At 40.8% G+C, this 12,898-nt stretch overlaps 1 protein-coding gene across 2 annotated transcripts in view; it reads right to left on the bottom strand.

Moving 5' to 3' along the window:
* The window catches only part of chrm2a (cholinergic receptor, muscarinic 2a), a 77,096-nt gene that overhangs the window by 8,853 nt on the left and 55,345 nt on the right, over positions 1-12,898 (bottom strand). The gene's annotated exons all lie outside the window — the stretch shown is intronic.

Raw genomic sequence — 12,898 nt, 5'->3', positions numbered from 1 at the left:
TCAAAGCTGTTTTTTGTAGGCTTTTGTTTGCCTATCCACTTTGATGGATGCATTTTTCGACCTGGTAATGCGTTATGACGAGCCTGTGGCTTGAATTTCCGTCTTTCCATTTCTTCAGAATGTGTTCCCAAACCTCTATGTTTGGTGTTAATGGGCGTCTTTAAAATCAATCTTCCCTCTACCCTGAATATATATTTTTACTATGCAATGTTTGCACGTCAATTCTTAGAAAGAGAGGGGAAATTGTAATTATACACCACACACACAGTACGCATTACCAAGAGTTCAATAAAAACTGTAAAAGGAATTATTGACAAAACTGGAGCTGACATTTTATCTTCAAAGGTCCATTTCCAACTTGCACTTAAAAATTCTCTTCAAACAGCGCTATCAAATTATTTTGATCCCCAAGTGACCCGCTAGTTCTCGCTTTTAACCTTAAGCATTTGCCCGTGTTGTAGACCTTGCTTTGATTTATATGCTGCTCAGTTGTGCGCTTCACAGGCCTTTGGTATTAGGAGTAACGCGGTTTGTCTGCTCTGCGTCTAGGCCACAACTCTTGGAGCAGTTTCGGGTGCTGTAGGTCAGATTTGATAGCACACTTGGTGGCTTATCACTTCCTCAGTTTGACATAAATATCATCAGGCTGCAGAACTGCTTCAACTTTTTCCTCAAGCTCCATATTTTTTGTAAAATAACTAATCAAACTTTATTCAGCCTGTAAAAACCTTTTTTAAATACCATTCTGCTGAGAAAGATCAATACACCAAACAACATGGGCAATCTCTTGTTGTGTGATACATGTGAGAAAGGGAAACTTTGGACAATGTCCTGACCTAATTTGTTGGACTTTCAGTTCATTCATATGTGAAAACAGCTTTAGTCACTCACTTGATTTGAACATTATGGTGACAATGGATTGTTTTACTTCATCAAATGGTCAATGACCAATGTGAATCTGACGCATCACCGTGTAACTAAAGTTAATGAAGTGTTATGGGTGACACAATACTGCGGCTGGGGAGCTGTCTTGTCCAAGACTTTGCTATTTCAGCTTAAGGTTTTTAACAGTTGAGCACAGTTGTTGAGTAACTAGTGAACATTCACTTATCTGCTGTGGCAGAAATCCCTAATCATTGCATTAGGCATGGAGCTAAGCTGGACTAATCCCCATAAAATGTTTAAGTCCACCGATTTACATTCAAAAACACCAACAATACAAATGGGACACACTTGTGGCTCGCTTGAGACAAGTGGATTAGAAAAGTAAAGTGGATTAGTATAGATGTTCATGGCACAGTGGTGACAGTTAACTCCCCTAGATGCTCTTTGTCCACCTCCAACTGCCATAAGCCTTGTTCCACACCTGAAATCTCTGCAACAACACAGCAAAAGCTGTGCCCTGGCTACCGTCAACTAAAGATGCACAAATCCTATTCAGCTCAATTTGAACAGCCATGGTTTTCTAAAAAAGGTCTCAGGGGAGACTAGACTTTATTTTAAAGCTTCCGTCCACATGTTGGGAGCCATGTTAGCATTAACCTGGTGCGAAAAGACCCTTCTGCTTTAAAACAGCCAGTGCTGTGCTTAATTTCCCCAATCAGGCTGTAGTTTTACAGTTTCACTTGGATTCCTGTTTAAATATCTTTATCTCATCTTCCTAAGACACAGCAAGCAATAGTAGGGAAGTTGTACTGAACAGAAGACAGACATCTTTGCTTCAGTGTTGACTGGTAGAAATGCTTGCATGCCAGCCCGCTGAGCATGAGTGCATTTGCAATAGCCTGGGGAGAGCAGCAGTGGCACTCGTCGCATAGCTATCAATCACAGAACATACCTGCAAGTCTCAGTTTTACTGCTGTCAGTGCCAGTGGATCTAACAGAGCACAATCAGGACACTTCCATTATTATCCTAAGAGAGATGACTATTCAGATGTTTCCTCATCACACTTTTTAATTATTCACTGTACATGAAGCAAAATATGCTATATATATATATATATATATATATATATATATATATATATATATATATATATATATATATATATATATATATATATATATATATAAATAATATATATATAAATATTCTGCAATCTCAAATTTGCCTTTTTGCTGTTTAGTGTATTAAGAAAAAACGTGAGACAGGTCAGTTGCTGTCATGGGAGGATGTGAATAAATGAGTTTGAGTATTGTTCTCTGTTCAGACTTAGGTAGTCCTGGAGCTGGCTCACTAGAGCTGAAAATTGCTTATGCCCTCTGGGAAGCAGAAAAGGCTAACCTCACCTTTTCTCCACAACTTCTGACCTCATTGTCTTTTGTAGTGGACTCCAGGAGGGTCAGATCTAAACCAAAATAACTGTGCTGAAGTAAGTAACAATTGTTGCATTTTTGTTTAAATGACAACTGCTTTGCCTTTTTATTTGAAGCTAAATAGGCAGTTTTGTCAGTGACAGACAACAGGTGTCAGCTTTCTGTTGATGTAGCTTCAATTTTATTGGCAGCTGTATAGTTCAACTGAGACCGATGCATTTGGCTGCCTCCCTAGTGTCCAGATTCCCATTTCCCATCTCTAAGCACTGATCCAAGGTAAAGCCCAGGGCACTTGCCCCCTGCTTTCAATGATTACATGCATTTTTATTGCTGGCCCTCTCCATGGAAGCGTGCAGGGTTAGGCCTTTGTTTACTTGATGTTTGCACATAAGCATGACTGGAATGCAAAACTTATCATTGCTGCAGTACAGCTGCTCCGCAGGGGGTGGAGATCCATTTAGCGCTTCTCTCAATAGTACTACAATTCATGGATATAAGAAAGTTTTAAAAGACAATAAAAAATAATGACTACTTGACTTGCTCATCCGAAGCTCAAGGCTTCCCTATTGTAGAAAAAACAACAACATTTGGTGGTGTAACTACAACAGTCACAATTTAGTATGACAATGTGGGAAGGTTCAATGATGGCTGGTTAACATAAAGCAAAATTCTTTTTCTTCACTGAGTAAATCTTCTACATCTTTTTGGACTTGTCACTGTCTCACTGTCGTGAGGTTAAGTTCCTGCTTAGGTAAATATTGGCTCATTTTATCCCAAGTGTGTGTAAAATACTCTCCAGCAGGGCCGTCAGTCAGACAGGCATACTGACAAAGTGCTGAGATACACAGACACACAAATGCATACAAATATTTGAAGAAATGTTTAGCAGGAAATGAAAAAGGTTCCGATAACCATCAAACCGTCTCAGTGTTCTGATGAAACATGGCTCCAAAATGAATCTTGAACTGGTGAAGTATAATTACAAATTTGCATTCATTTCCTCAAGCTTTCTCCACCGTCTCAGGGGTATCAGACTGGTAAGGATGGATCTTGACAGATGCCTGTAGAGATTCAGTGTAAATATTTATACAGAGAATGATTAAAGCCATTTATCCATCTGTTTCAGACATTTATTTGGGTACTGGATCATGGTGGCAGTGGGCTAAACAATGTACATGTGTGTGTCTCCCCTAGCCACAACCTCCATCTCTGTTTGGGGTGTACCCTGCCTGAAAAGATACAATTCCTCCAGCATAGTCCGTAAAAGTATCCTCTTGGATCTTGACCTGGAAGGAGACCCAGGGGGAAACCACCAAAGGGAATACTTCCTCCAGGAGGCATTCAGGTCAGAACAACTGGCTCCCTTCAACTTAAAAGAGCAGGGGGGGGGAGGGGGGTCACCCAACTTTTGTATTTATGAAAACAGCAAAATTTCAAAGTGGCTTGTTTGATGCATATTTTTTCATGTAGCTCTTAGTCTCGGCCCTCCTTCGCTACCAGATGGGTCTGACCCATGAGTTTGCTGGGGGGCAGGGGGAGCACTGCCTCCCTGGTGGCTAAAACGGGTAATTGCATTGTTTAAATGAGTGGAATAATTACATCTGGCATGAGCAGATATTTTATAAATATCTTAAATAACACAAAACAACTAAATGGTGGTAGGTAATACATCAGATTTCATATACTGCTTTAGTAAAAAAAAATATTACCTGGCTGACGATGGGAGCAGCAGGACGCAAAAAAAAAAAATACTGTTGCACTAGTCTGGACATCTTGCCGTGCCAACCTTGCAATAAAGGTTTCCTAAATGCCATGTATATAAATGTGATGTCAGCTTACTAATTGATTGCGGGTTTTGTGTAGATTTGGACTTTTATACGTTTATTCCACTTTGTTTAAACGGCGAAGTGGAGAGGCCTCGTTCACCTGGTTGAAGCTGGCTGGTGAATGTGATGCTCGTATAGGCCTTGCTGGATACACCGTGACCGTTTTTGTGGATCAACTGATCGCTGTGGATTACTTTTTTTCCGTGTCATTGGATTATGGCAAAATACGGATCTTTTTTCTCAACGTGTCTTAACGTTTTATGGTGTGACTGCGCTTCGTTTCTGCGTTTGGATAGGCATCTCAACAGACTGTAGGTCGAACACTGATTGTTCACTGTTACATTTTAATTGAATTTAAGTGTCGGGGCATTCCGCCACCGTCTGTCTATTGCGTTCCAAGACAGCCGTGCCACGATTGGATTTCTTAAGGGCGAATTGTTAAATTGTTACAATGTAATTTAAAATCTGCTTTAAAAATAAACATATGTGTTTTGGAATATAATGTTCAGCTTCGGCAGCTTTACCTATGTGCTAAAATATACAATGACTGAGGAAGCCTAGTGACGAGTCCATAGCAACCAGTTTTGAATTTGTTATTTCCGTGTCCTTTGCTGAATGGTCTCAGTGTTTTATTGTTTTATTTCATATGAATACTAGTTTACTAGAGGAGTAACTTAGTATTTGAAGTAATGCAGTAACGCAGGAAGTGTGCATTTAGTTTCCATGCTTATTGTGTTTCCACAACAATGTTCTAAAAATCTACTGAAATGGCCACTATAACAGAGGAGTGTGATGTGTAAGATCAGAAAGCAGAGGTTAACTCGTGTATGTCATGACTGTAAAAAATCAAATGGCATCTGTACATCTGTGCTAATCGCAAACTAGCACATAAGGGGAGGGTCATGCCTCTTTCTCAAATCATTTTGGAGGGTCATAGAAAAATTATTACTGCCGAGGGGAGGGTCGAGTCTTTTTAGCCTAAAGGTCCCAAAACTCCTCCGGTGGCCCCTTAAATAAATAATGAACAGTCCCTTAAAGCTCCTTTTGGATGTCTGAGCCTCCCAGCCAGCCCCTGTAGGTCCATAGTCTAGGGGGGGGGAGGGGGGAATCACCCAACTATAGAGGTAATCACCCTCTAAAAGAAGCCAATGTTGGCTGCTTCTATCCACTACTGTATTCTTTTAGTCACTAGCCTGATGCCATGAAAATAGATCACTGGGTAAACTGAGAGCTCTTAACCACAACAATCCATTACAATGCCTGCATCTCTCGGGGACAGATTAGGGCAGAAAGGTATTGGTTTGTACGAAGTGTTGTCTGAGCACATCGGAAATGTAAACACTACTTAATAACCACTTAGATACGGGGGATAATATACGGGGCACATATCTTCAGAGAGTCTCCAACCTGAAAAGGGTAATCCAGTATTATCCAGCCCAGTACCAAGGCGCCAGACTTGGAGATACCAACCCTCACCCCAACTGCTTTACACTTGGCTGCACACCTGTTGCTGAATCATCAGCAAAAGGTTCACATGAAATCCTAAAGTCACCTAATTGACACTCTCCAAACTTCTGCCGTGCTTAGAGATACTGTTCATGAATATCACATAACAGATTGTCAACAAGAGACAATCCACAGAGCCCAAAGCCCACAGAGAAGGCACTATTGCCAAAAACACATACATAGGTCCCACTCTAGGGACAGGGACCCAAAGGCTCATTGCAGAGGCATGCATAACATATTCTCTGCTCCAACACAGTGGATCTCAGTTGGGTTCTTGTGAGCATCTCAACACAGTCTTGGCTGGTGTCTCTCACCATTGGCAACTCTGGAGAAGTCCAGCCCTATCCAGGTATTGTTTCCCCAGCATGTGCCGTGCGTAGAGATGAACTCAATTGCATCTAGTTGGTATCGCACGCCCTCTCACAGAAGCTCCCATTACAGTCCAAACACATGGGGTTTCCTGGATTCTCTTTTTGGTGTGAGGTCACTCTTTCCCATTAAAGAGTAACTAAACCCCAGAGTTTTGGCGGAAGTGCCTCTACCTCAGGCCCCCAGGAAGTGCGCTTAGCCTGGCAGCCAATCTTTTCCAGTGGCCACTTACGGTATTGCAATATAACAAAATCCCCTTGCGGCCTGAAAAGGATTTTTCCAGTAGGCTACCATTGTGAAAGGAACATCTGTAAGACTGTTAACAGGACACCTCAAACTGCAAACAATGTCCATTATAACTATCTATTCTCATTTTTAATCCATGGACTTTTTATATTTGAAAAACTTCCCTCGAGCCGAGAAAAGCTTAAAAACCTGTGATGTCATCACAATGTAAAGTCTATGGGCCGAGCGGGAACTCACGAGCAGGGTCAGCAGGAGCAACACTACTGCGCTTATTCAGTAAGCCGCATATCACGTAAGTAAACCCAGAAGCCTAGAAACTTTTTTGGCATAGCCTATGTGCCAGACAAGAAACTCCATTGAACGGGATCGGGATCCGGTATCCAGTTCCAATTACCTGGAAATTAAAAAAATCCCTCTGTGAAATTTTTTTAAACATGGGCAGTGCTGGGAAGAGGAGCTTATGCAGAATTCAAAAACTTTAAAAGACTAAAATGTTAAGATGTGGACGTGAATCCATCACAACACCACTAAACCCATCAACATTTTAAAGCTCATTCAAGGGGGTCTCAGAATTACTCTTAATCTCTTGGGGCCAATTTATTTTGGGAGACACTACCACGAGCCCCCGCCCCCCACCCAACACACAACCTCTCCAACACGATAAGCCTGCGATTAACGGATGGAGCATCAAACCTCTAATGGAATAACTTGACAAAGACCTCTCATTAAAAGTTAGACAATAGCATTATTCATGAGAGGGTGTAATTACAGGGAGGCTTTGTCATATCTTCTTTTCAGGTGTGACAAAGCCTCTCAAACTCAGACCTCTCTGGCAGTGCTTGTGTTAAGTGGACATGAAGTCAATGGAGAGTAAACGAGCAGGAAATGACATTCAAGCAGGTGGAAAGACAAACTGTGATAATCTGCAAACAGTCAACTACCCAGAGATACCCCAGAGAACCTGAAGGTGGTCTCGTGTCGCTGTGTGCCAAGTAAGTGGGATAAGATGCAAAATGTACACTAGAGAATTTTGTTTTTGTGTGTGCACATATTTTGATTAAGAACACAGTAAGGAGGTATATGAATGAAGGTTTTGGCCAGACTCTTCTCGATCTTCCGTTTTAACTCGGTCAACCAAATCAAGACGAAGTGATTGCTTCACTCCCTCTTTCTTTCCCTCGATTTGTCTTGGGTCTTGATGGCAAGAGGCTCATAATTCTTTCACTGTGACCTTTAGGTGCCACTTCATAGAAATTATATTCATACTCATTTACCGCAAATTGTCTTCAGCATTGCAGGACTGTCATTTTAGGGTGCCCTCTTTCCAGCAACACCCTGTCCTTACCTCTTCAGAGAATACTCAGAGATCAGCCTATTGATATTCCAGCTTTTTTTTGCTATAGCAGTCTCCACACCATCTGTGAAAAATGACAGTGTCACATACGACCTCTGCTGCTCTGCCAGGCAGCCCATCCAACAACTCTGAATCACTGTAAGCTGCCACATTCATCCCCAAATCTGTTAAATACACACAATTTGAGGATAGAATTACTGGAAGTATGTTTAAGCCTTCTGCAGAGCATAGATTAAAATAGCAAGAGCCAAGTCAACGAATTTTGAACAGATGCAGGTCAATGGAAAGATCTTATATAGCTCTAACTGTAGATCACAGTTTAGAAGCCACACTTCCTGGAAAATATCACCAGCCTTCTGGGATGCAAAAAAACCCCCAAAAACTGGAGCTCAGTCAGTAATGAATGAACAAAGTCCTCAAGCAAGCTTGGAAGGTAAGGGAGACAAGTCAATTTTCTCCTGCCATACAGAGAGACCCTGCAGCAGCTACAACTTGACAAACACTGTCAACGCTCACTATCTCTCCTGTCACTTGATATTAAACGTTTTATTTCATACAAATAATGTAACCACAACTGAAAAAGCCTGCACCATGTATCCTCTGTTGATTTGGCTTTAATTAGCAGATTTCCATATTTCTAAGCATAATTGCTTCTCAAGAGTAAAGTATGCTCTGCTACCCCACCTTGTACAATTTCATTAGTCTGAATCTCAATGGAGAGTTTGAGTCTCATTATAGTTTAAGTAACATCAGCGTTGTTTCCAATATCAGCACAAATATCTGCTATTATCAGCATCCTTGATCTAAAAATACCAATATCATCATCTGTTCTAAAAAAAAATCCATGTTAGCTAAACCCCTGATGCAATTTAGTTTTGTAAGACATTGCCTCTTTTATTTTATCCTGATGGAAATTGTCCCAAGTGTGTCTGTTAGCTGATACATGACAAACATTTTTCACTGGGCAGCAAGGACATTTGCAGTAGTCATGCAACCAGCTATAATCAACAGACTTATTAAGCAACATCTCGCAGGCTAGCCATTTCTCTGGTGAAATGCTGCAGGACATTGCCAGCAGCTGACAGCCTGCATATTTGTGCGAGGCTAATGCTATGGATGGAATAATATAAATATTTGTAGTGATCTAACAGTGAGCATGGGGGGAATCTTTTGAGCTTGAATAAGTGTATTGATATTTCCATTACTTCTCCTATAAATGTATACCCTTTAGCAGAGCCCTGCTGGTGCTGCTCTGGGGCTTCCTCTCCCAGGCTTTGTTCAATTAAACCCTGCTCTCAGCTGAACCACAGAACAAGTGTATAGAGTCGCATCACCCGGAAACTTAGAGGAAAGGAATGGATAGGTGTTACAGAAATATACATACTTCAATTCTGATCTGTTGAATGGTTTGATATAGCAAGAGGAGTGTAAATAAAATGTGAGGCAACTGTGCTGCAAACAAAACAGAAAGGTCACCTTCTATTAATGTGGAGCAACGTTGCCTTTGAATAATGAGATTGTGTTATGCAAGTGAGCTCTCAGACTTTGTACAGTGAGTGGTTCTGATCGCGCCACCGGCTCTCCGAGCAGACTGACTTTATGACCAGACATTTTAACTCAGGCCAATGAGCAATTATAACCAACCCTTTGACTAGAGTGTGCTTAGCGGGAAGGACATAAGCCTGTTAATGTCACTCTTAATGTGACACTCAAAAAAAGGTGTCGAGCACATTGTTAGTATTCAGTGGTTTAGGATCAGTCGAGAAAAGTCATATGATATTACACACACACACCGAGGCTGTAGGGATGGTGCCAGTGTACTTCTGTCTCATTATGGCTTAGAGCAGTTTTTTTTTTTTTTATTATCCATGACTGGTTGTTGACTTCACTTTTTTCCTCCCCATTGAAAACATGAAAAATAAGTAGCTTTATTTACAACTATGAATTTCTTTTTAGACATTTGATACTACCACTAGAGGATGCCAAAAAAGAATATTTTTAAATACTACACATTAAGTGCCCTGTAAGTATGCACTGAAACCTTTAATGCAAAGATTGCAGGTGGATCTTAAACCTTTTAATTATTATTTTTGTCTCAGAGTTCAATACAACTGCCATTTGTCTTGACGTGGGCTCATCCTTTTTAGATCAAATTCAAATGGATTCGGTCTTGGAATTGAATCCTCTCAGCTGTTCATGACTACAGCTCTGCTTTATAAAATCTATATATGAATATGAAATTGTGATTATATTTTCATTTTAAAGAGATTATTGGGTGCCTTGGCCACTTCCCTGGGCATGATGGTGCTCTTTTGCTTGTACTCCGTGAATCGGCATGCCTGTCTAAGCACTCTTAAATCGCTCTGCCAGCATCACTGTCACCCTGCTACTGTCCTGTCCTCATTCCCCCTGTCTGTGTCCTGCCTGTTATGTATCACACTGGCACCATCCCTCGATTGAAAGCTGTGGTGCTCATTAAGATAGAGAAAGATAGCAAAAATAGAAAAAAGGCAGGGAAGGAGAAGGGAACGAGATAAAGCATGTGCCTGTTGGATTTGTTCCACTTCATTGTTTCTTTATTTCGCTGCCCATCACCCCCCTCCCCGTACTCTGTCATTCTCTTGGGATTCAGAGTTTAGTGATAAAAAGCAGAGCTATGTTGCCCTTGGACAGGTTGTTCTATTTACAGTACCTGTTCTAGTTTTATCATATGTTACAATAAACCAGAAGATGATTTCCATGACAATATACATTAATCTAGAGCAGTGTTCAGTGAAGATAATGTGAGTAAAGTAATGCATATTCTTTAAATTTTTTGCTGATCTAGTGCAATTTCTCATTTCCAAACGTTTCCTGTGTTCTTTAAATGCAACAGCCGAACCAAAAGCCAGGAGACTATAACAAACTGTCAGAGGAACGTTATGGGACTTGCGGCCCAAGAACCACTGAAGTATGGGAAGTAGGGATCTGTCTCTCTTGTAAAGAGGCAACAAAATTGGCGCTCAGAAGCCTCGTGGTGTTGCTGTAAATAAAGCTGACAGATGCTAATCCATGTAAGTCGACCTTGATCCAAATAACCGATGCGCCATACCCAAAACTCAAAGGGCTCAAACCTGATGGTCTGTCAAGCCACGTGTCACACAGACAGGCGATTGACAGGACCCTCTTATGTGGCTTCCCCCATTTGATTACCTTGTCACTGCCTCTCATTTATACGCTGATGAGAAGAGATTAATGGTGGTGTAATGTGATACCTGACTGGCATTTATTTTAATTTTACCTCAATGCCCCTTCTAGGCAGGGATATACAATGTTTTGACAGTTTTCACATAACTTTTAATGTGATTATTGTAAAGCCTGAATTTTTGCAAAACTCTAAAAGAACACCTGATTCAGACGTTAGCGCTCAGTTCAATGGGTGTCATAGGTTTCTCAGCCTCATAGATATGGGTTAGAAGGGGCCTGCTACACCTACTAGTAGTTTCAGAAGGCCGTTATTATCTTTTCACATGGTAAAAGGTCTCCGTTAGCATGGTTAGGGACTCATTGGCATAACTTTTTTAATTCTCTGGGAGTCCCGTTGTGACTTCAAACAAAACTAACGTTACTTGTTTAGGTTTAGCAACAAAACTGCTTGGTTAGGTTAAGGAATAGATTGTGGTCTGGGTTAAAATACTTACGTTCCTGGCGTTAGGCTTACAGAAACATTATGTAAGAAACTAACATTACGCAAAGAAGAACATAAAGCAGCGTAACTTACATTGCCTATGTAACTTAAAGAAAGTCAACGTTGACATTTGGTGTCACACAAGACACAAACAGTCTTTCAGGATATTGTATGGTACATATTGAACATGTTAAATATTTGCGATTTTCAATTTGTGCTCACCAGGACGGACTGCCAAGCATTTCGGGGGTTGTAAAAAACACTTGTAACATAACTCACACCACAGGAAAATATGGCAAGATCATCTTTAGAGTGGTCAAAAAAATCGGGGCTTTGCCAACTATTGTTGGGATGGGGGAATCAGGCCAAAAATCTGCTTGATTCTCGTGTGGTGTGTACCCGGAGTTACGTGGTCTTCTTTTAATACTACTCCCTACCATGTCGCTCTTCAGATTATGCTGTTACAGCTGCGAGGTCGAGCATTTGCTCTGAGCTTCATATATTGATGCAGATGGGTGATTAAGCTTACCAGTAGATGATAACGGTCTACTGAGCCAACTAGGAAGTAAAGTAGGACCATACCGCTATACAGTATATCTATGGTAATGATAAGCAGCTGATAACGGCAATTCGATTGGTTGATAACACCCGAATCGGCTGAATGGAAACACTATTGAAGACCACTTCTTAGCTTTTTTTCCAAAGTAAATTATAATAAGCCTCCACCCATCGAATCTAAACTACTGCATATTTCACAGACGTTGTCATCAATTATACATGTGATATATTAAATACCCCAGCTTCACTATCTGCCCTCCACTTATTTGCATTGCCTCGAGATGCTGTCCAGCCTGGAATAACCATCCATAATAGTGACTGCTTAGTTAAATAAGGTTTGTGAAGTTTTAAAAGATAAATAATGATCACAGGGATACATTTTCTGAAAACAGTACAACACAGGAAGAGCTGCTGGCGTGCTGTGAGAGGCATTTAGATTCTGCTGCTAGAGAATGCATGAAGCATTTTGAGATACAAGAGGCATGCTCCTGCATCGTATTTGATTTATTTAAGCCATCTGTCTTTCTAGTAGGTCAGGACATGCAGGATTAATAGCAGAGTCAAGCACTGTTCTTAGTGTAGCAGTATGGATAACATAAACCAACATTGTGGTTGCTCCTTCATATGTTATATCATTTCTGTCCATCAAATAAAGCAATGTCCTAAAATAATGGACAAAAGCACATGCTAACACAGCGATGAACACCCAAACAAAGCGTTCCTTGTGAAATCACTATGGAAATGTGAAACAAATATTTGAATGCAAGAGGTGTCAGCTATGTAATTAGCCTCTTATTCTGTCCTCCCCTTGCTTTCAGTATCTCATTCCCTTGTGCTCTGACTGACAGCTTTATATTTCTAGGAGCATGTCAATGGACTTTTGTGCTCAAAAAACACTCTACACCCTTAAAATGTGGCTAATTGGTGTTTTACATTTCATCACATTAACAGCGCACCTAACCTAACATCTCATCAAAACATTGTGCCCAGAGCCAATCAAACCCTTCCAACTAAACATTCATTAGCCGACTTGACACTGATGAAGGCTATGTCGTT

The sequence above is a fragment of the Sander lucioperca genome, chromosome 20 (assembly GCF_008315115.2).
Source record: "Sander lucioperca isolate FBNREF2018 chromosome 20, SLUC_FBN_1.2, whole genome shotgun sequence".
Lineage (NCBI taxonomy): Eukaryota > Metazoa > Chordata > Actinopteri > Perciformes > Percidae > Sander > Sander lucioperca.
Note: the sequence above shows the minus strand (reverse complement) of the source record. Positions and strands in the feature narration are given on the sequence as shown.